Source organism: Thalassophryne amazonica, chromosome 10 (genome assembly GCF_902500255.1).
Source record: "Thalassophryne amazonica chromosome 10, fThaAma1.1, whole genome shotgun sequence".
In the NCBI taxonomy this organism is placed as follows: domain Eukaryota; kingdom Metazoa; phylum Chordata; class Actinopteri; order Batrachoidiformes; family Batrachoididae; genus Thalassophryne; species Thalassophryne amazonica.
This window is the reverse complement of record NC_047112.1, coordinates 72559165-72580087: the sequence shown is the minus strand read 5'-3', so window position 1 is coordinate 72580087 and position 20923 is coordinate 72559165. Positions and strand designations below refer to the sequence as shown.

Sequence of the window (20923 nt, the reverse complement as noted above, 5' to 3'; positions counted from 1 at the left end):
GCTGTCATTCTCAGCATCTGTGTGGATGTTAAAATCGCCCACTATAATTATCTTATCTGAGCTAAGCACTAAGTCAGACAAAAGGTCTGAAAATTCACAGAGAAACTCACAGTAACGACCAGGTGGACGATAGATAATAACAAATAAAACTGGTTTTTGGGACTTCCAATTTGGATGGACAAGACTAAGAGTCAAGCTTTCAAATGAATTAAAGCTCTGTCTGGGTTTTTGATTAATTAATAAGCTGGAATGGAAGATTGCTGCTAATCCTCCACCCCGGCCCGTGCTACGAGCATTCTGACAGTTAGTGTGACTCGTGGGTGTTGACTCATTTAAACTAACATATTCATCCTGCTGTAACCAGGTTTCTGTAAGGCAGAATAAATCAATATGTTGATCAATTATTATATCATTTACCAACAGGGACTTAGAAGAGAGAGACCTAATGTTTAATAGACCACATTTAACTGTTTTAGTCTGTGGTGCAGTTGAAGGTGCTATATTATTTTTTCTTTTTGAATTTTTATGCTTAAATAGATTTTTGCTGGTTATTGGTAGTCTGGGAGCAGGCACCGTCTCTACGGGGATGGGGTAATGAGGGGATGGCAGGGGGAGAGAAGCTGCAGAGAGGTGTGTAAGACCACAACTCTGCTTCCTGGTCCCAACCCTGGATAGTCACGGTTTGGAGGATTTAAGAAAATTGGCCAGATTTCTAGAAATGAGAGCTGCTCCATCCAAAGTGGGATGGATGCCGTCTCTCCTAACAAGACCAGGTATGTACGTAACAATGACTGGTGAGGATCACGTATATATGTCCAAAGCATACAGCGGATGGAATGGATCTCATTGGGGGAAAATTTATGACCCGTGTAGTCAATTAGTAACCTTGACTAGGATTAAGGCATCTGCACTTGTGGCCAAAACTGTTATAATACCCCACGGAATTAAATTTCCAATTTGTTATTATCAGGAAGGGAATGTATCAGTGGGACGGTTGACTGCCAAGAGATGTGTAGAGACTCGCCTAAATGTTGGAGAGTGTATTCAAGTTAACACAACCAAATCTGAAACCCTGTATTGTGGAAAGCGGGACAGACCCTCCTGTCCAACAGATCACAGTTGCTTCAGGATAGCAAAATTATGGTTACCGGCCTGGAACGGAACATGGCCAGTGGATGACATGTTCTGGGTTTGTGGTACACGCTTGTACCTGAATCTCCCACCGGGATGGGATGGAATTTGTGCCCCTACCCAGGTGTCAGATCACACCTTTGTCATCGCGGCCGAGCCCAAAAGGCCAGAAAGGGTGAGGCGGAATTTAGACGACGTGGAGATTCACCAGGTAAAACACATCTGGCAGAGCGATGATGTGCCCGAGGAGTTTAAGATCTGGAAAGATTGGGAGAGGGGTGGTCTGTCCGTGTTGCCCTGGTTGGGTATTCCAAACTTACAGTTTCGATTAGAAACAGTAAATTATCGATTGGCTGTATTCCTAAACGCGTCTCTCATAGTCAACAAAGCCCAAAACAAAATGTTGACCGAAATCCGTACGATGGTCCTCCAAAATCGATTAGTGTTAGATTTGTTAACAGCGGCACAAGGCGGAGTATGTGGAATGATAAATGCCACGTGCTGTGCATATATATCTGATGAGATAAATTCTGATTTGGCACAACAGGCGATGAGGGTCCTGGAAAAAATGCAAAGTACTATGACCACCGAGTTTCAGGAAACAGCAGCTCGATGGAGCCTGTGGGGGTGGTTTACCTCCGGCTCCTGGTGGCAAATATTGCTAAAATTCTTTACACCGGTTCTGATTTTGATTGGAGTTTTGATTGTTTTCTCCTGCTGTGCCATACCCTGTATTAAGGCAATAGTTACCAGGCTGGCAACCAAGCTGTTTGTGCAATTACAATTGCTCACACACCAACCTCTATATTTTTGAACCTCGAGGAGCCCCAGGAAGGATGTGATAATGTGGACTAAGGACAAGACACTTATGATGATAATTGAAAGTGTAAAGTAATGAAGTTATGAGTGAAAATGTGTAAAAAAAAAGTGCTCATGATGGATGAGTGAAATTATGCTGAATTATTGTCATACACTGTAAATACATTTATTTTTACACTAGCTAACTACAAATAAATGCTAGGCATCTAACCATGACAGATTAGCTCAGGTTGTAATTCCGTTACCATAGAATTGCCCAATAGTATTATGGTATTACAACCAGTAGTAACAACTTCATACACAATTTGTGACACAAGCACAAGCTTACAAATGAAAAACTTCCTGATGTGAAAACTGTTGTCATCAACAGGTATGGAGGAAGAGAGAGCAAATGACTCAACCAGCCATGATTACTCTGGCCCCATCCAAATGGAGACAGGTTCAGGCTCATCTGCAAAAGTTTTGTATCTTATTGGTGTTTCGTCCACACTAAATTGGTGTTTTCAGTAGCTGAAAATGTTACTTTTTGAAAACGGATCCCAGAGTGGATAAATCTGAAAACGCTGCCTTCATGTCTTTGTGTGGACAAGCAAGGAACTTTTTTGAAACAACAATGTCACAGCCCCACCTCTCTAACCTCAGCTGCGTATAAGGAAGGGCATGTTGTTGTTGTTAACAGTGTAATTTAACATGCTTTTTTTTTACTTTGTGGAACATTAATTGTTGCTAGCAGAATGCTGAAGAGATGAAGGATGCCTGTGGTGAACACTGATCATGAATAAAGGCATCGTTGTGATAGAAATAAAATAATTTCAAAAAAGAAAATTCAGCTTTTAAAATGAGTCATTTTTTCTTCTTGGTGGCATGACAAAGCGCCAGTGTCCTCTGTCTCAAGCTAACAAATACACGCAGAGCAGACAAACACCGATGGAATTATTTAACAACGCTGAATTTGATATAAGTAATTTCCGCAATAAGGAATTAGCGCATTTCCAGTTGTCGTCTTCCAAAACAACGGTGTCATGGATAACAGTTTTTATCTGTGATGATGAATCTACACAACAGGTTAAATTGAAAGACTATATTTACACTGTGTGCCACTTTATAAAGTTTAATTTCTGCTGCTACATTGATTTGCTCCTTACACAAGGTGATATGCGTGCTCATCATCCTCTCCATTTTTTGCGGAAGCGTTACAGCACCACATACATGCCTGGCATATGTACTACAGTGTTTTCAAGCAGTTTCACTGGATTCATGTGGACGCAGAAATTTCTTGAAACGGTGTCATGTTTACAGAAGACTTTTTGAAAATGATAAAGATCATACAGAGAAAGTTTTGTTTCAATGTGGTTAAGGCCTTGATTTTGGAAGACATCAAAAAGACAACAACAAACAGCTGACTTTCCTTAAACTTTCGGTAATTGCTCTGGAAGTCCAAATCATCACAAAAAAAAAAAAAAAATGTTTTGACACATAGACTAAGCCATTGGTACAGTTTGGGTGATTTCACAAACTATTTTTGGTTCAGACTTTGAGATTTGGAAGTTTGGTCAGAGAGGTGGGAACGCTGCCCTTGACCAAACCGTTTTAGTTGTGACCAAAAAAGGTCATCTTAATCTGCATCAGACTGAGCCATGAACTGGTTTTAGAGATTGCATAATTCCACATTTTCATGGCCCACATGATACAGATACTGGAATTTTTAGTACTTGTCCATACCGATACCAATCTGATATCTTTCCCCCTCCTCTTAAAACAACTAATCTGTTACAAGTCACATTTGTCTGTATGTACCTTGTTATCCTCACCACCTAACAAAACATCAACTCAAACTGTGAAACAATATTTGTTTCACAGTTTTCACAAATAATCAGATTTTGTTTGTTAAATTTTCAGTTTTCAATCCACTCATTTTCAGCAACATCCGACCAATACTGTTCCCAAATATTGGCTAGTGCATCCATAATTGGTTTGTACAACTCTTGTGGTTGAAAAGGAGAGGATGTGCCTGTGCCTGGAATATCTTTGGTGTACTTGCACAATAAAGCACACGATCTCACCTCACGCACACTTTGATCTTGATTGAGTCAACTTCTCCGATCAGGCCAAAAAATGCCTGCTTTGGGCTGAACCATGATCCTGGGCTTTAACACCTTTACCTTTTACACCTGTAAGACCAAACTGAAAAGGCTGAAAGTCCAAACCAAGCATAGGTGGTTTGAAAACACCTCCAGTATTTTTTCCCCCAACTACAAAGACAGGCTGCTTGCATAATAGAAAGATGGGTTATTGCAAATTGACTGTAGGAGAGCCTGGTGACACTGTCTTTCATACTCTTTGCTGTTTGTTTCCCACTTTCTGTAAAGGTTTTCTCCAAGCAGCAGTTTGACTTCCTGCTGGTTCTCATCAGGAAACCTGGACCTTATGGCGTGCCAGCTAAGCATCCATTGCCACATTTGTTTATCTCCCAGGTTTTCCCCATTTAAGCCTGTCAGGTTATCAGTGAGCAGAATCTCCATTACTATAAAGAGAGGAAGATGAAGTGTGAAGTAAAAGTCTCATTAAATTTTTAAACTGGCAAGTGTGAGTAGAATCCTCCTGCTGGGCAGCTCGCTGCTGTCGAAAGAGACACTAAAGGGAGTTAAACAGGGGAGATTAAAAAAAAAAATCTGAAACATTCAGAAGCAAAAAGAGACACTTTACTGTTCTGTCTCTGCCCAGCCTTCATGCCTTCACATGAGGAACTCAAAGTTGCAAGTCACAGGTAACATTTCATCTCCCTTATTCCTGCTACCATCAGATCAGGGAATAGCGTTAGAAAGAAAACAACTCCTGGATTGTAAAGAAAAGCATGTTTTGAACTTAAAGTGTCAACTGAATCCCTTCATGTCACTCCTACTAAGACAAACATACATGATCAAAACGAAAGCTGTACACGCCATCTGTACATGTGGATCTGTATGTTGATTCACACCAGATGCCCTTCCTGATGGAACCCCATGTTGACGGGAATTCCGGGACCCCCCCATGGCAAAAACTGTTCCATGTTGTTTTGGATGCCACAAGATGCTACTCATCAATATACAATTATCAACCATTGCTCCTTCTCAGGTGGCCCAGTGGATCAGTGGTTAGCACTGGTGCCTCACAGTGAGTGTGTGCGTGGGTTCCTCCCAGGTTCTCCAGCTTCTTCCCACTTTCAAAGACATGTATGTTAGATGGATTGGAAATTCTAAATTGTCCCTAAGTGTGCATGTGAGTGTGACTGAGTTTATCCGTCTGTATGTGGCCTTGCAATAGGCCTTCGTCTTGTCCAGGATGTACCTCGCCTCTTGCCTTGTGACTGCTGGGATTGGGTCCAGTTACCCTTGATTGGGGTAAGCAGGTATAGAGAATGAATGAATGTTCAGTATAGCATAACTACGCCTTAAATAATCAGAATGCTTCGTCACGCTATAATCACTCAAAATGTTTTTGTATGTATTATTGTGAAAAAGGAAACCCTGTTTGCTGTTTGTTAAAACAGCAATGTGTCTGATTTAACAAAGGCCATCCATCACCTTGAAAACCAAATTTGTTTGTAACTGCTCTTCCATCATCCACCTCTTTCTATTCTGTAAACTTCTGCCTCATTTGCTTATCTTTGTTCTCATCTTAACCCTCCATCAGCCTTCTTCACTGTTTCTATTCCTGTCCTTTTGTCTCCTGAAACAACCTGAACCCAGGCATTTAGAAAACTCTACATGTCTTTATAGCTGACTTGTACACCATGTGTCTTTGCCAAATTCTGTTCCAGGACGCCTATTTGAAATTTGGGTTGCAGGACTAACGTTAGAGTTGGTCATGTGTGCAAATGATGTGCTATAGGTGAACATGTGTTGGAGATGGAGTTGTAAGCATGCCAGCAATATGACTGGTAAAGCTGTGTGCACTGTACTGCAGGTCTGGCAACATGCACTGGTGCAGCACATTACTGCATCCACAACATCTTGGAACCACCTTTGATATCAGATGGCAACCACAAAGACCAAACCAGGTCATTACCATTCACATCACAACTTGACTTAGTTGGCTTTTGCAAATGGCTTATTTTTTATATATATATAAATAAAATGTCATATTTTACAAAAGCACATTTAAATACCAACACACGTCATGTCACATTAATGTGTTGGTTTTTACATAGAAAGAATGAGTCAACCAAACAGTGTCAGTGGAGGCTCATTTACCCATAATCCCTTTTGCATTTGTCTGTTTTTGTTACAAAACTTCAGATTTAGTGCATTATTTAAAATTAAAAGATATGTGTTATATTTTAACTTTGTACAAATGACAGAATTGACATTAATGGAGTTATTCTATTGGTATTCATTTTATTTAGAGATCAAACCATTAGTCAGAACTGCTTTATTTTCCAAGACCACCGCACGGCGACACTGCTATTGAGTAGAGACCTGAGCTTTGCTGCTCCTCTCAAATGTTTCATTGCTGCAAGCTATGTAGTAAACAGCAGCTTCCAGCAGTGGGCAGGGTGCACAAAGATAGATGTGCTGACTCATTGTTTGGGTCTGTGGTCATCTTTGATGCTACCAGAAGCGATTGTTGTGTTAAAACTCAAAATCAGCTTGTTAGTAGTTGTAAGTTTACTGGAGATAATACTGAAAGTTATCGGTTATCTGTAGCTTCTGATAAATTTTTGGGTGGTTTATCAATTTAGCTTTATAAAAGATAACTTTTCAGTCAGCTAACTTTTTGGTTAGCTGTGTCCACCACTGGTTCTACTGACAGCATTGTGACCTTTCCTCAGAAATCAAAGTCTACTTTGGAAATTACACTTAAAGCCACCTTGACACTTTACGTATTTGATCCCCGCGAGTAAACTCATCGTAAACTGTGTGTAAACTGTGCGTGAGGCTGCGTGCTAGTGTGCAAAAAAGTTTTCAAATTTTAAGGATTTCTGGCACTGCATGAATTTCATGCCACTTGCATGAACTAGTTGTGAACATTGCACAAAAGTGCATGTCATTGCGCGCAGGGCATCGCACAGTTTATGCAAAGTTCACAACAGGTTTACTCATTGGCACGCAAAATTGCATGCTAGTGCAGGGATCAAATTTGTGCAAGTGTTGAGGTGGCCTTTCAAGGGTACCATCTAATGACACACAATGGCACAACAAATTCCGAGGCAGTGCGGAGCCAAAATTTGTGCGTCAAGGTGGCTTTGCTTTGCATTTGCGTTGCTTCATGTTGGTCATTACAGTGCAAGTTTTCCAAGCTACAGTTCATATTTTTGTCCAAACCCAACACTGTTAATGTCTCTCTTTCCATTCTAAACAAATCCCTGGCTAGCGAACAGGAAGGCTTACCGTCAGAACCTCTATTAATTAATTTTTTTAAATGAACAACAACTAGGTCTGTATCATGTGAAGCAGACCTGTTGGCAGCACACAGAGTAAATTAAGTTTTTCAATCTTACCTGCTGAGGTTGTTTCTCTCTAAATAAAAATCACAGCTTGATGAAAACTTATTCACATAAGATGTTTGAAAGTATTTTAATTTCTAGTAGAATTGCGTGTGAATAACCACAGCATTTTTAAAGACATTCCTTTGTGTTTGGTCCAGGAGTGTTTCTCAGCTGCCAAGAAGTACAAAATCAGTCACTTATTTTAAGAGCTGAAAGTCTTTTCTGTAATTAGTTTATTAGTCACAATGGTTCCAGTGTTCACCACAGCTCTCCATCGTGTCCTCAGTATCCTGCTCACGATGAGAATAAATGCCAATAATGATACATCAAGACAAAAAAATGTATGTTAAATTACACTGTTGTGAATACTGATGTTATCATCAGCAGTCCAAGATGGCGGCCAGTGCCACAGTGCCGCCAGTGGCTGTTGTCTAAACTGCATCAGAGTGTCGTCTCTTGGTAATCTATTCTCTTTGTTGCCCGTATTGCACCATAACAAATTTTGTGAGGGTCTGCCCATTTTCTCCTTCTATTGTTCTTTTTGTTCTCTCCTTTTATTGTTCTATTTCTTCTTCTAAAGCGCCTTGGGGCAACTGTTTGTTGTGATCTGGCGCTATATAAATAAAATTGTTTGATTGATTGATTGTAATAATTATGATGAAAGTACGAGGTCTGTCAATAAAGTAACGGTCCTTTTTATTTTTTTCAAAAACTATATGGATTTCATTCATATGTTTTTACATCAGCCAAGCTTGAACCCTCGTGCGCATGCGTGAGTTTTTCCACGCCTGTCAGTGACATCATTCGCCTGTGAGCACGCCTTGGGAAGGAGTGGTCCTGCCCCCTCGTCGGATTTTCATTGTCTGGAAATGGCGGAATGATTTGGACTTTTTTTCCATCAGAATTTTTTTAGAAGCTGTTAGAGACTGGCACCTGGAAACCATTTGAAAAATGTATCTGGCTTTCGGTGAAAATTTTACGGGCTTCACAGAGAATAAGGAGTGTTACTACAGCTTTAAGGATGGCTTTAAGGACGTTCGGCGCGACATGCCTATCTCGGCTTTCAATGCTTACCAGTCCAGTAAGTATCAGAGAAATTGTGGAGAGCTGGGCTTGTCCTAACTTGTCCTCTGACACGCCAAAACGGAGATGTTCCTTTGTCTCGCTCAAACAGCGAATCGGTCGTTACGCACGAAGCCTCCGCGCGGCTTTCCATGACAAAATCTCTTGTTAAAAGTGAAATCTGCCAGAAAATGGCTGATGTCCAGCTCTTGTGATAACCAGAGAAAGTGCACACGATGGTCTCGTATCCACAGAGCCATCAGCTTAGAAATGATCTGGCGTTTTCTGCCTTGTCGTCGCAGCTCAGAGCGCGGCGCGCCGAGCGTCCTTAAAGCCGTCCTTAAAGCCATCCTTAAAGCCGTCCTTAAAGCTGTAGTAACACTCCTTATTCTCTGTGAAGCCCGCAAAATTTTCACCGAAAGCCAGATAAATTTTTCAAATGGTTTCCAGGTGCCAGTCTCTAACAGCTTCTGAAAAAATTCTGATGAAAAAAAAGTCCAAATCATTCCGCCATTTCCAGACAATGAAAATCTGACGAGGGGGCGGGATCACTCCTTCCACAAGGCGTGCTCACAGGCGAATGATGTCACCGACAGGCGTGGAAAAACTCACGCATGCGCACGAGGGTTCAAGCTTGTCTGACGTAAAAACATATGAATCAAATCCATATAGTTTAAAAAAAAAATAAAAAGGACCGTTACTTTATTGACAGACCTCGTATTATGTGAGTCGGACTCCATAAACAGAACCTTGTATTCATCAAAGGAGGAATTAGTTACGTCACGAAGATTTATATCAGCAGTGCTTCTTTTATGTGGATTTTCACAAAAGATCAGCTGAGCAGGCTGCTCTGTGGCACATCCTGAAAATTCACAGGGTTTCCAACAAGTTCCTGGGCATCATACACAGTTACTGTAAGCGCTATGGAGACCCGAGTCAGAGTCTGTGAATTCTGGAGGTTGTTAGTGATGTGTTCTGGCTCCTGCACTGTTTGGATAGTGTTATGGAGAACAGCAGCTTCTGCACATTTGGCACTAAGTAAAGGTTTACTGACCTTGACTTTGTGGATGATGTGGTTGTTGCAGAATCAGTGGTTGCCCTGATCACAGCACTTAAGAAGGTGAATGAGGAGTGTGAGCATCTCAGTTTATGACTGTCCTGGGTATTGACAGTTTCAATGACTTCCTGGAGTTGGCCATCTGTGTCTAGTGAACGTATCAAACCTTTAAAGAGATTCTCTAATGTAGACAGTGATGTTCGTGTCTCTGGGTCTTCAACCTTTGACGTTGACAGACACCTGGGAAGAACTTATGGAGTCATGAGGTTGCTGGACAGAGGTATTTGGCGATGCGGATATGTTTGCAAGAGAATGGATGTCCAAGTCTTTTGGGTCCTGATGCTTCCTGCTTTATCATATAGTTGCAAGACTTAAACACTCAACAGTGGCCGAAGATGAGAAAGTTTGTGCTCAGTCTCTTAGAGCATCTTTGGGTACTCCTGGAATGAGTTTGTGTGTGAATGATTTTGTAGTGAGACTTGGGTGAAGAGCAGAGTGTCACTCGTGATGATGAGAGAACATCAGCTACAACATTTTGGCCATAGGGTTTTCTGGGAATGGTCCAACATGCAGTTAGAGTTGAAGACCTCAGAAACTGGATATGGCCAAGAGGATGCCTACATTTCAGCTGGCTGTGGCAGACAGATGGCTACTTTCAATAAGTGGCGATTTAATGGTTATCTGCTTGGGTGATCACTATCCATGATCCAGGGGAGTTCCATGGTGTGGTGGATGAGGCAGCATGTGATACTGCCGCACGCTCCCAGAGCTGACCTGACGAGTATTTACTACAGTAGTGGGTGACCTAATTATGCATTGGCCACCAAGTATTGTCATAAGTACTACAATGTTGACAATTATTGCATAAGCGGTTGCAAAACGGTGATTGAAGACCATCATTTGGACTGTTGTTGATGACTGTAAAGTAAACCTGGACAACATCTGAGAGTGACAGCCAAAATGTAAAGGACTGATAGACTGCAAGAGTCAGAAGAACCCAGAGTGATCACCATTAACTCAGCCTGAATCTGCTGGTAGTATTCCTTGGAGTACTGGAAAGGAGAATGGATTTCCAATGATGGTTTCATGCATATATGTATGTTGGGCAGATTAGAGTGGCCTGTTGGTGCATACTCGCTGTCTCCTCTCCGCCGTAGGAAATGACCATTCGCCCTCAGCATGAATAACACAAATGTATTCAGCTCTATTCCTGTGAGCTGGAAAATAAGATCAGTCAGACAGTCTCTGACCCCAGACTCTGGCTGTACAAGCATGTGACAGTGAAACGGAAAGAGAAGAGAATGTGCTCGAGTAAGTGTCTCGGCCAGGCAGCGCTTCTGCTTGTGTATGTTTACGTAGGCATGAATGTGCATTCATGCCTGCATGTGCATGCCCATGAAGACATCAATGCTAATATTTTGGAACAGTTTGTTGGAAGCCCCAGCAAACTTCTGCAAGCTATAGAGTCAGCAGGTTTTCTATCAACAACGCCAGCAATGTTTTATTATTATTATTTTAAATATATATTTTTTCTTCATCTACACATCAATAGAATGCCAAGTTTAAATTGACATTATCAAGCCACACACCTCATTTTCAAAAACAGAATAAATTGAAAACTTGATTAATTTGTGGATATATTGGGCGGTACGTGCCAACACAAAGACAGCTGATCTCTTTGTAATAAAGTGAACCTAATTAAACCATAGCAATAAATTTAATTAAACAGCACCAGAAAGTCTTAGAAACTGCAAGAGGCCATCAAAAAGAACTACTGTATTTTAAATAATGGTTGACCAATTATTGGTCTGACCAGTTATCTCTGCTGATATTCAAAATTTTTATGGTTATTGGTATCGGCCATTTTTAAAGCCATTTTTACTGCAGGAAATATCAGTTTGAAATATTGGTCATCTCCTACATTAGTAATAATCTGTATTGTTATCGGCCTTGAAAAAATGACATCACTTTGTTGTCATTTTTAAAAGTGAATATGTGTTAAGTTATCTTAACTCTTTTATTTGATTCAAAATATCACATATAGTTAGCAGCTTTTTATTTCAGAAAACTAAGCTGAAATTTTAGAACATCACATGAAACAAGGAAGAGGGAAACAGCATCTTAACCACAAAACTACAATGGCCAAGTTTAGGTTTTACACAACATGTTTGTGTTGTTGCAAATAGCAAATTCTGCCACTCCTGTAGGATAGGATATTTACAGCTACTGTCCCCAATAAACTCTCCAAACATTTATCATTAACATACATGTGAGGGCAGAGTGCGTGACATTAAACAGAAGCCTGAAATGATGACATTTTAGGTTCTCCTAAACTGTTCATTTTTAACAACAACAAAAAAGTGCTGTCGAGGACCAAACAGCTAACAAAAATAATAAATGTGATTCCATGTAAGTTTCCATAACTGCTATCCAACAGGATCCTTTGTCCCACTGTGATGTTAAACCTCTGGGGCCGACGTCGTCGTATACGATGGCTGAGACCGAGCTTTACTAAATTATAAATAACTTTTTAATGATATGAGATAGAAACTTACTTTTTTTTGCTGAAAAGTTAACTCCTCAGACTTTCGAGCCACCGTCCACCATCTTTGTACTCCTCATAGAAGTTGTGTGATGACGTGCGCAATGTGAGTGTCCAGTCGGAATTGGTTCACTGTGACATGGTTTTTCAAAATCTAATCATAGGGCAGATTCACCTCACGTGACACACCAAAGATTGTTTTTAGGAGTGATGTGTTACTAATTGGCCTGTTTCAATAGCCCCCTGGCTGCTTCAATGCGCCCTGCGCCATTACACACAGCGAAGGTGAAAGTGAGCAGACAGAGCAGATGGAGGGCCTCTCATACAATCTCACATGCTCAAACAGAGTGTGTGAGTATCAGGATTGCTCGACTAGTTTTCCAGTGAATATTACTGGATAAGCCTGTGGCAAGCTCTCTCGCTCCGGGGTAAAGCACTGTTTACCATATCAATGGAGCCAGGGGAGAGGAGCCGCTCCTCAAACTGTGAATAAGCCTCGAAGTGTGAATGTTGCTTTCAGAGCAGGAGAGAACAAACACACAGTTAACTTCATAGAAGAAGTTTGTGATGTGACCTTTGTGTAATAGCAGACAGAAATTGCTTTGAGATGAAGACAAACAAAACACATAGACCATTTTGTATATATTGTTCAAAATGTGCATTTGTGTTTATTGTTTGAACCTTTTTGTTGTACAGTCTTTTACACAAGAGCCCAAATTACCTTTATAAAGTGTCAAAACAGTTGTCTATTATAGTTTGCTGTGTGTTTTGAATAAATGTGTGTGGAAAATTATTTCCAGCTTTACTTTTTCCTTTCTTATTTCTGATTGTAAACCTTTACCACACGTATAAAACATAACTATATATATATATATATATATATATATATATATATATATATATATATATATATATATATATATTGAAAGTACAGGTTGTCCTGAAAAAAAGAGACATAAAACTTGAAAAACTTTAAAACATTTATGCCAGGTGAGTGAACTGTCCAAAAAATGCCCTCGGACCCCAGAGAGAAAAGACTGAACAGTAGCAATGTCAGGAGAGAGGAACACACATCCTGTATAGTTACTTTCAACATTAAGTGAGACAGACATTGCAGATGTGCTACACTGCAAATTAGAATGGTTGTAAAAAAATCTATTCTGTAACACTTTTTTGGCAGTTTTTTAATTTTTTTGTGTGATGATTGGAAAGGGTGAATGAAGGACAATTATGGAGATAATGCAGAGTGGAAACGCAGTTGGTCCAGATGACACAGCAATGGCAGCATGGAGAAATTTAGGAGAGATGGCAGTGGAATTCTTAACCAGGGTTGGACAAATGCAGATTTTTAAGAACAATAATGTTATGCAGACCTTCAGTAAGTACAGAGACATAAGGGTGATTAACAACAGCATGCAGTTAAGGCAGGTGAAGAGCTGTGAGCAGCAATATTGTTTCATGCTGAGAAAGAGCACCATAGATGCAATGGTTGCGTTGAGAGTACTGATGAAGAAGTATAGAGAAGCCCAGAAGTAGTTGCACTGTGTGTTTGTGGATTTAGAGAAAGCTGATGACAGGGTGCCAAGAGAAAGGTTTTGGTATTGTGCAAAAATGTCTGGAGTGGGAGAGAAGTATGTGAGTGTGGTGCAAGAAATGTACAAGGACAGTGTGACAGCAGTGAGATGTGCAGTAGAAGTGACAGATGCATTCAAGGTAGAGGTGGGATTCCATCAAGAATTGCTCTGAGCCCTTTCTTATTTGCAATGATGATGGGCAGGTTGATGGACAGGATCAGACAGATTCCATAGACTATGATGTTTAGAGATGATACTGTGATCTGTAGTGAGAGTAGAGAGCACGTTGAGTTGAGCCTAGAGAGGTGGAGATACACTCTGAAGAGAAGGGGAATGAAACTCAGGAGGAAAGAATCTGTGTGGAAATGAGGGTGAGTATGGTGTTTTAGTGAGGATGCATAGAGTACTGGTGGTGAAAGTAGATAGGTTTAAGTACAGTACCAGTGGGAAAGTGTGCTCAAACATTTGACTGGTACTGTACTTGGGTCAACAGTTTAAAGTAATGGAGAGTGTGGTAGAAAAAGATAAGAGAGTTCAGGCAGGGTAGACCAGGTGAAGAAGAGTTGCAGGAGTGATTTATGATGAAAACTATATTTGCAAGAGTGAAAGAAAAAGTTTCTGAGGCAGAAGTAATACTAGTTATGTTGTGCTTCGCTTCGAGACGGTAGTGTTAAAGCAAAACACGGGGCTGCAGGTTTCTTTGGAAGTGATGATGATGGACAGGATTAGGAATGAGGATGTACTGAAAGAGGGACATTGCAGGAAGGGCAGTTTGGAAACAGAGATTCTTGCAGTTTGGACATGTGCAGGGAAGAGGCACAGGGTATATAGGGAGAAGGAAGCTGAGTATGGGGCCATCAGGCAGGAGGAGAAAATGTCAAAAATGTAGGTGGTTTGTGTGAGAAAAGAAGCTGCTGAGTACAGAGTGAGATGGATGTTAGGCACAATACACAAGTAACTGCTTCTTGTGGCTACTGAACAGACAATCATAGCTGAGGCAAACGTAATGTAATGAACGTTTTAAAAATTTGATGCATTATTTATTTATACTACAAAAAATGTAAAAGCTAATTTACTTTCCTTAGCTTAGCTGACTTGCTGTTGCTTTTCCTGTTGTCACAGTCCAAACAATTGCTGTTCTGACTAGTAAAAAAGATATATTTCCTCTTTTTATTTCACAGCATGGTATTTCAGTTTGAGAACATGATTTCTTAAATTTACTCCTTCTTAAAGAAAGAACAATTTACTCATTCGGAGCTTCTTCCTCTTCTGCCGCTGCTTCAGGGTGTGAATCACACTACTTCATTATGTTCAAAGGAGCACTTTGTCATTCATGTAGATGTACCATAGATCATATTATAGTGTTTTTTTAACATATAAGTGTAGCGAGAAGCCTGCAGTCGCCATTCAACCTCCTAAGGTTGGGCATACACTGTACGATATTTTCAATTGTTGTACTTGGCTCCAGCTCAAACTGTGTGACAAAACCGCACGGTTTAAAAGTTCAGAACGCATGATTCATGGTCTCACACTGTACGGCCCGATGCGTTGATGTGATCTCACTGCTCACAATGTACATTCAAAAAACACACGTCCGGCTCGTGTTTCCAGAAGCAAAACATAACAGAAGCAATTTTTTTTCTTTAAAAAAAATTATTTCATGCCTATCAGCACGCACAGTGAGTAAAATCAGGTGAGGGGAGACTGAACGCATATGCGTGCGTGTGCGCACACACATCAGACAGCAACATGATTCATGAGAGGACAGTAAAAAGAAAACATAAACATTCATAACAGGTGTTGCTACTTACACTGTTGTATAAATAAACTATATTTCATACGGAGTCTTACAGCTGGGTAAGGTGTAGCAACTTACTCCCTCATCTGTCGTAAATCCTGTTGTCTGCTTTGTGTGTGTGCGCGCGCGCATATATGTTCAGTCTCTCCCCACTTGATTCCACTCACTGTGCATGCTGATAGGCATGAACTTTAATATGATATTAGGTTATTGCGAGGGAATGCAAAAAAAAAAAAAAAACAAAACAAAAAAACAAAAAACCAAAAAAAACACAAGACTTTCTCTCCGGTGTTTGCTCATAGACAGTGGTGAGGTAATCAGCGCATAGACGCTTGTAGCGCTGCTTCAACAGCGCGGAACCCTCATGAGTCACGACGATCGGGAGGTGGTCGTGAGATGTTAAACACAGCTCATTATTCCATGTAGACTGCACAATGCAGGATGCACGATTAAGCTGAAACTCGGCGTGATCCAAAAAATTCTCACACGAGTGAAAATTGGCTGAAAAAGGGCCAAAACACGCACAGTGTAAGCCCGCCTTAAGTTTGCATTAAGCAAAAGGCATAAAATCTGTCTTCAGAGAAACCCAATATATCTCAAAGAGCTGGGATATATCGAGTTGTCAAAAGGAGGCTTTCCTGAGGATAACACAGGATGGCCAGGTGTCATAAAACCGCCCCCTACCAGGATTTAAGACTCCCCCAAAGTGCTTTCCTTACTGAGGAGTTGAGTTCTTATCAGGATCCAAAGCCAGATGGCTCCAACTCCTTTCTCATCTAAAAACAGACCACAGGAAGACATATATGTCCCCAAAAAGTCCTAGAACTATGTATTTACAGCACAATTCCTATAAAACCATACAACAGAAAGACTACCCTCAACGTTGCGATCACAATGAAGTTTCTCTGGTCAAAATCGGCTGCAGATTAACAGATTTCATGTTTTATGATGAAATCCAAAAACCAGCCTTCCCAGGTCCGTGGAGCAAGAGTGACCCTTTGTGGACAAATTGGGGAAGGGCATGTAACTAACTTGTACAGTATTATAAAGTGTAACCACATTTAAAAAGTTGTACTTTGTGTTGTAACCAGAAAACAAAGAAAAAGGAAAACAAAAGAACTAACCCTGATCATTTAATCTCACACATGGAATTCATAAAGATCCTGCATTTCTGCTCTGATCATAGATTGTAGAAAGTTATCAAATGTGCTTTTTCATATATATAATTGTGTTGTGTGGTAGTTCGAAGGAAATTGTTTACTAGAGTTTTATAATACAGTACTTGCTTGGTTTTTGAGTGGGAAGTTAAGATAGCAGATACTGATTTATTATAAAACTAGACAAAGAAATGCAGAGAAAAACTACAGTACCCAGAATTATTTGGGGGTGGAGCTTTTAACCCTTTAAAAGCATGCACCCCCTGGGAATGTGCTCTCTTCACTCTTACCCTTCTTAGCGCTTCTCTTCATCTTTTTTTGGGTCTCGAGACATTGCCTAGCCGTCCAAATCTTTATGACCCTTTGACTGCAACGTGTTGTGTAAATTTATTTCTTGTTTGTACTGCCAACAAGAAACCACTTTTTCCTTTTTTTCTACCTAACTTTTGCTCAACTTTTGTAAGTTAAACGTGCCGGCACATTTAAGTTCCTTTTACGATTTTTCAAATTAAAACCTTTTTCTTCTTAAACTCCAAATTCCGCTTGTGAAAATTTTTCTTACAAAGTCGACTGTTTTTGTTTTGAGTTTTGATCTGACCTGGCTTCCAAAGACGACGACGAAAGACGAATTTTTGATTTTTGGTGAATAGAGAATAAAGACACTCAAACCCTTATTCTGACGATCCCAGACGACAAGCACTGCAGAGATAAAAACATCCAGGTCAGCCGAATCATGCAAAGATTTGAACTGCTGCCGCAAGTCACAGCCTAACAACAGAAAGCATTCCCAGTAACCAATGAAACCGGGTGCGGTGACCGGCAGAGTCTCTTTGTCAAGGTCCCTGAAGCAGCTGTGGTGACAGACGGATCATCGACTGAAAATGAGGCGATTCCCAAAATCTGACCTCACGGAGACTTATCTGCACAGCGCATCCAAGTAAGACCGGGCTACGGTGTCAGATAAAAACAGAGTGGCTTTATTTAACTCTATTCCCTGTCATTAACAATATCTTACGTCAAAAAATACCAAAGTAAGTTCCCTGCTGATTGGGACAAAATTCATTCTTAAATTCCCGCATCTAAACCAAACGACATAAACATCATATAATCATTGCTCATTGAACTTCGTCATCATCAAATTGCTTACTGTGATATGTCACGTTATTTAACTCCTGAATGAGTTAAATAAATGTTTTAAATGCATGAAGTTGTCTGTGATTTTGTATGGTTTTACAGAGGGGGTCGGACTTGACCTGTTGAAGTTACTACTGTAAGATTAGAGACTGATTTATTTCCTATTGACTGACCCTAAAATCAGTGATATTATAACCTTGTTATAATATCATTCAGTCATAGGTGGTGCCCCCATTATTCAAGGTAAAATTATCCACAAGTGATAATTTCAAAACATCCTAAAACACATATTATCACATCTTCCCACTACATAAGTTACTTTAGAAACATAGTACCTCCCACAGTAGTAAAAAAAAACCCCATAACTTATATAAGGTATTAGGGTTTGAGTGAAAACTGGAGAATGTTCCATTTAATGGCTCCTCTGACCTCAATACAAATACTGGCTCACCAAATCTAGTTCATTTTATTGGGACCGTCGGCCAATAGCCATTTTGATCATTGGACTCCATTTGTCTAAATATCACAGCATGTTTAGACAATTTTGCATTATTCTTTTGAATAAGTACTGTTATTCAAAAGTACCCAAACTACTGTTAAGGGGACAGATCAATTCAGTTTTTCCCCTTTGTTTGACATTGTGAGGTAAGACATTTTCACAATTTTTATGAATTGCTCAAATAATGAAGTAGATATTAACAAACTGTTTTTTTTGTTTGTTTGGTTTTTTTTTTTTTGGCCCATATTCTACCATTTCAACAAGTTTCAAGAAAATCAGATTTACAGTTTTGCATTTTTCTACTATCATTTGTCTTGAATAGTTACAGAGATATGTGTAAAGAGTTGGCAGTGGTATATGCTCTTGGAGCGAACTCTAGTTTTGTTGTTTTGTTTTATTTTATTAGTATGGGCAAAGCAGATGGTCACCCCACTGCATCTGTCCTGCGTGGCATTTCTTTCTACATTATATTATACAAATAATGGATGGTAAGGAGTCCAACATAGAGAAATATTTCTCCATGTTGGACGACTTGCCATCCATCAATTGTTATGTTCTCCACCCCCCTCCCAAATTAAGCAAACAACAAAGAGTCAAGTAAATTAGATCAATTTATTTTGTTGTGAACAGCATATAAATGCTTCTAAAATGTCAGTAGCGTGCTCGTCTACCTTCTTAGTGTTTTTGGCATCCTTGGAGTTCAATATTTCCACCAGTTCCTCCTCTGTGAACTCAGCAAACCTCGCTGGCAGACAATTTTCTGCTGTTGTTGACATGTTTGTTGCCATTTTTTCAACCTGCGTCTGTCAGCAAGTTCCTGACCTCGCTACGTCATTAGTGATGTCATCTCATGAATAATTGTATGCCGCGCTCTGATTGGTTAGCTCTTGGCAGTAAGCTCTAACGCTACTGGTCAGTGGGAACCGATCCAATATAACTTTTGGTCCTAGCCTTTTTGGATCCCTTTGGATCCAACATAACTTTCTGGTGCCAAGCATGCCAAATTACAGGTAAATGATGGACAGAAAGGCTAATCTGTGATTGGCTAATGCAATCTGAGTGGAGAACATAAACCAATAAAATGTACAAAGAAGTTTTTCCTTATACTGCTGTTGCCAGTGTACTTCCTCAAGGGTTGGGTAAGGTTTAAATCTTGCCCGTTTGTTGTGCCTTGTTGTGACTTATGTTGTAATTGAAAGAAATAAACTGAATTTTGAATCCAATTCAATGAGCCGTTTTTATTTTCCTTGACTTTCAGAGCTCACACAGAAGAGTTTCTGATTTCTTTGTGCAACTCTGCTGTAATCAACATGAACTTAATTACGTTCACTGGATGGATGGTTCATTTTTTTAGGGTCTTCCCTAGATTGATGGAAATGGACACTTCACCCCAAATGGCACTGCCCTGCTGAAGCGTAATTGTCCACCGGTAGTCCACAAATCTCATGGACAAAGACGCACTGCACCCTCTCCTCCACCCGCCACAGGATATGAGATGCTGATCAGATTTCTATAATCAATTTACCAGAGCAGGAGGTATAAATCCTGTCCATTCATTCTCTATGTCTCTTTCTATGCAACTCTTCCTCCCCTCCCGTTGGCCCCCTGCTTATAGTTAGATGAATAATTCAACCAGTGTGGAGAAAGGTGGAGTAAACAAGTCTATTGCTTAATATCCCGAGAGGCTGCCAAAGAGAGATGAGCACGGGCAGAGAGCGAGCACAGACAGATGGATGGAGCGGTGGAGAAGGAGTGTGTTTGTGGAGAATGGACATCCAGAGTTTTTCCTCATGACTTGCAGTCATTTGCACTTAGATTGACTTGGAGGCTTTGCCAAAATGGCACAGCTGGCTTCTGGTGGTTCTGTCTGTTTTCCCATCTTCAGCCACACATTGGAACCCTATTAATAATAAACTGGCACAGTGACACACAACACCCGTGAGATGGGGTTGGAGAGAGTTCAGGGTTCCTGAAACAAAAATGAGGAGAAAACATAGACAACGGTCCACTGTTCAACACAGGATAGGTGCGCGGTCGCCAGATTTCACACAGAATAGCTCTATTCAGATTTGCGGAGGAGTAAGTAGCTTTTATTTTGATACCAGTGGCTATACAGGGACCATGCTCAAACACAAGACACATACAAATGAGCCGAGCACCGAAGGTAGTAATACCAATATTGAGCGAAGAGAGAGGGCAAAGTGTGCTTACACAACAAGCAAATGTAATCTCACACTGGAGTTACAGTCAGTGATTATGCAAGCAGAACTACTGATTTATGACATGCCTAAAAATTAATTATCATTCTAAATGGTTTTGATCTGGAATTACATTTTTTAAAGTACCTCGTGAAAGTGACACAAGCCTCCTTCTGGTTTTACCTGTTTACTTTTCTAATGTTTGAAAAATGAAGCCAACACAGAAGTGCCAAATCATGCAGTTCCATGAATGGCCACTTGAGGCTCCAAAAGGGAGTCACTCATGAACAACCACCATGTTAAATTTGCCAGCTTTAGAGCAGAATTAAACACAGTTTTGATCGCTATATATTTACATATTCACCCGTTCATAATAACTGTGTAGGGGTGAATTTATTTTTTCATGCCTCGCCATTTTAAGCGATTTGAAGCCATACAGTTATAAATAATTAGGGCAAGGTTGCTTTGAGTGATGGTTTTGTGAT

General features: G+C 40.2%; 1 protein-coding gene across 7 annotated transcripts in view; it reads right to left on the bottom strand.

Moving 5' to 3' along the window:
* celf5a (cugbp, Elav-like family member 5a) overlaps positions 1 to 20923 on the bottom strand; it is a 788658-nt gene that overhangs the window by 123138 nt on the left and 644597 nt on the right. The gene's annotated exons all lie outside the window — the stretch shown is intronic.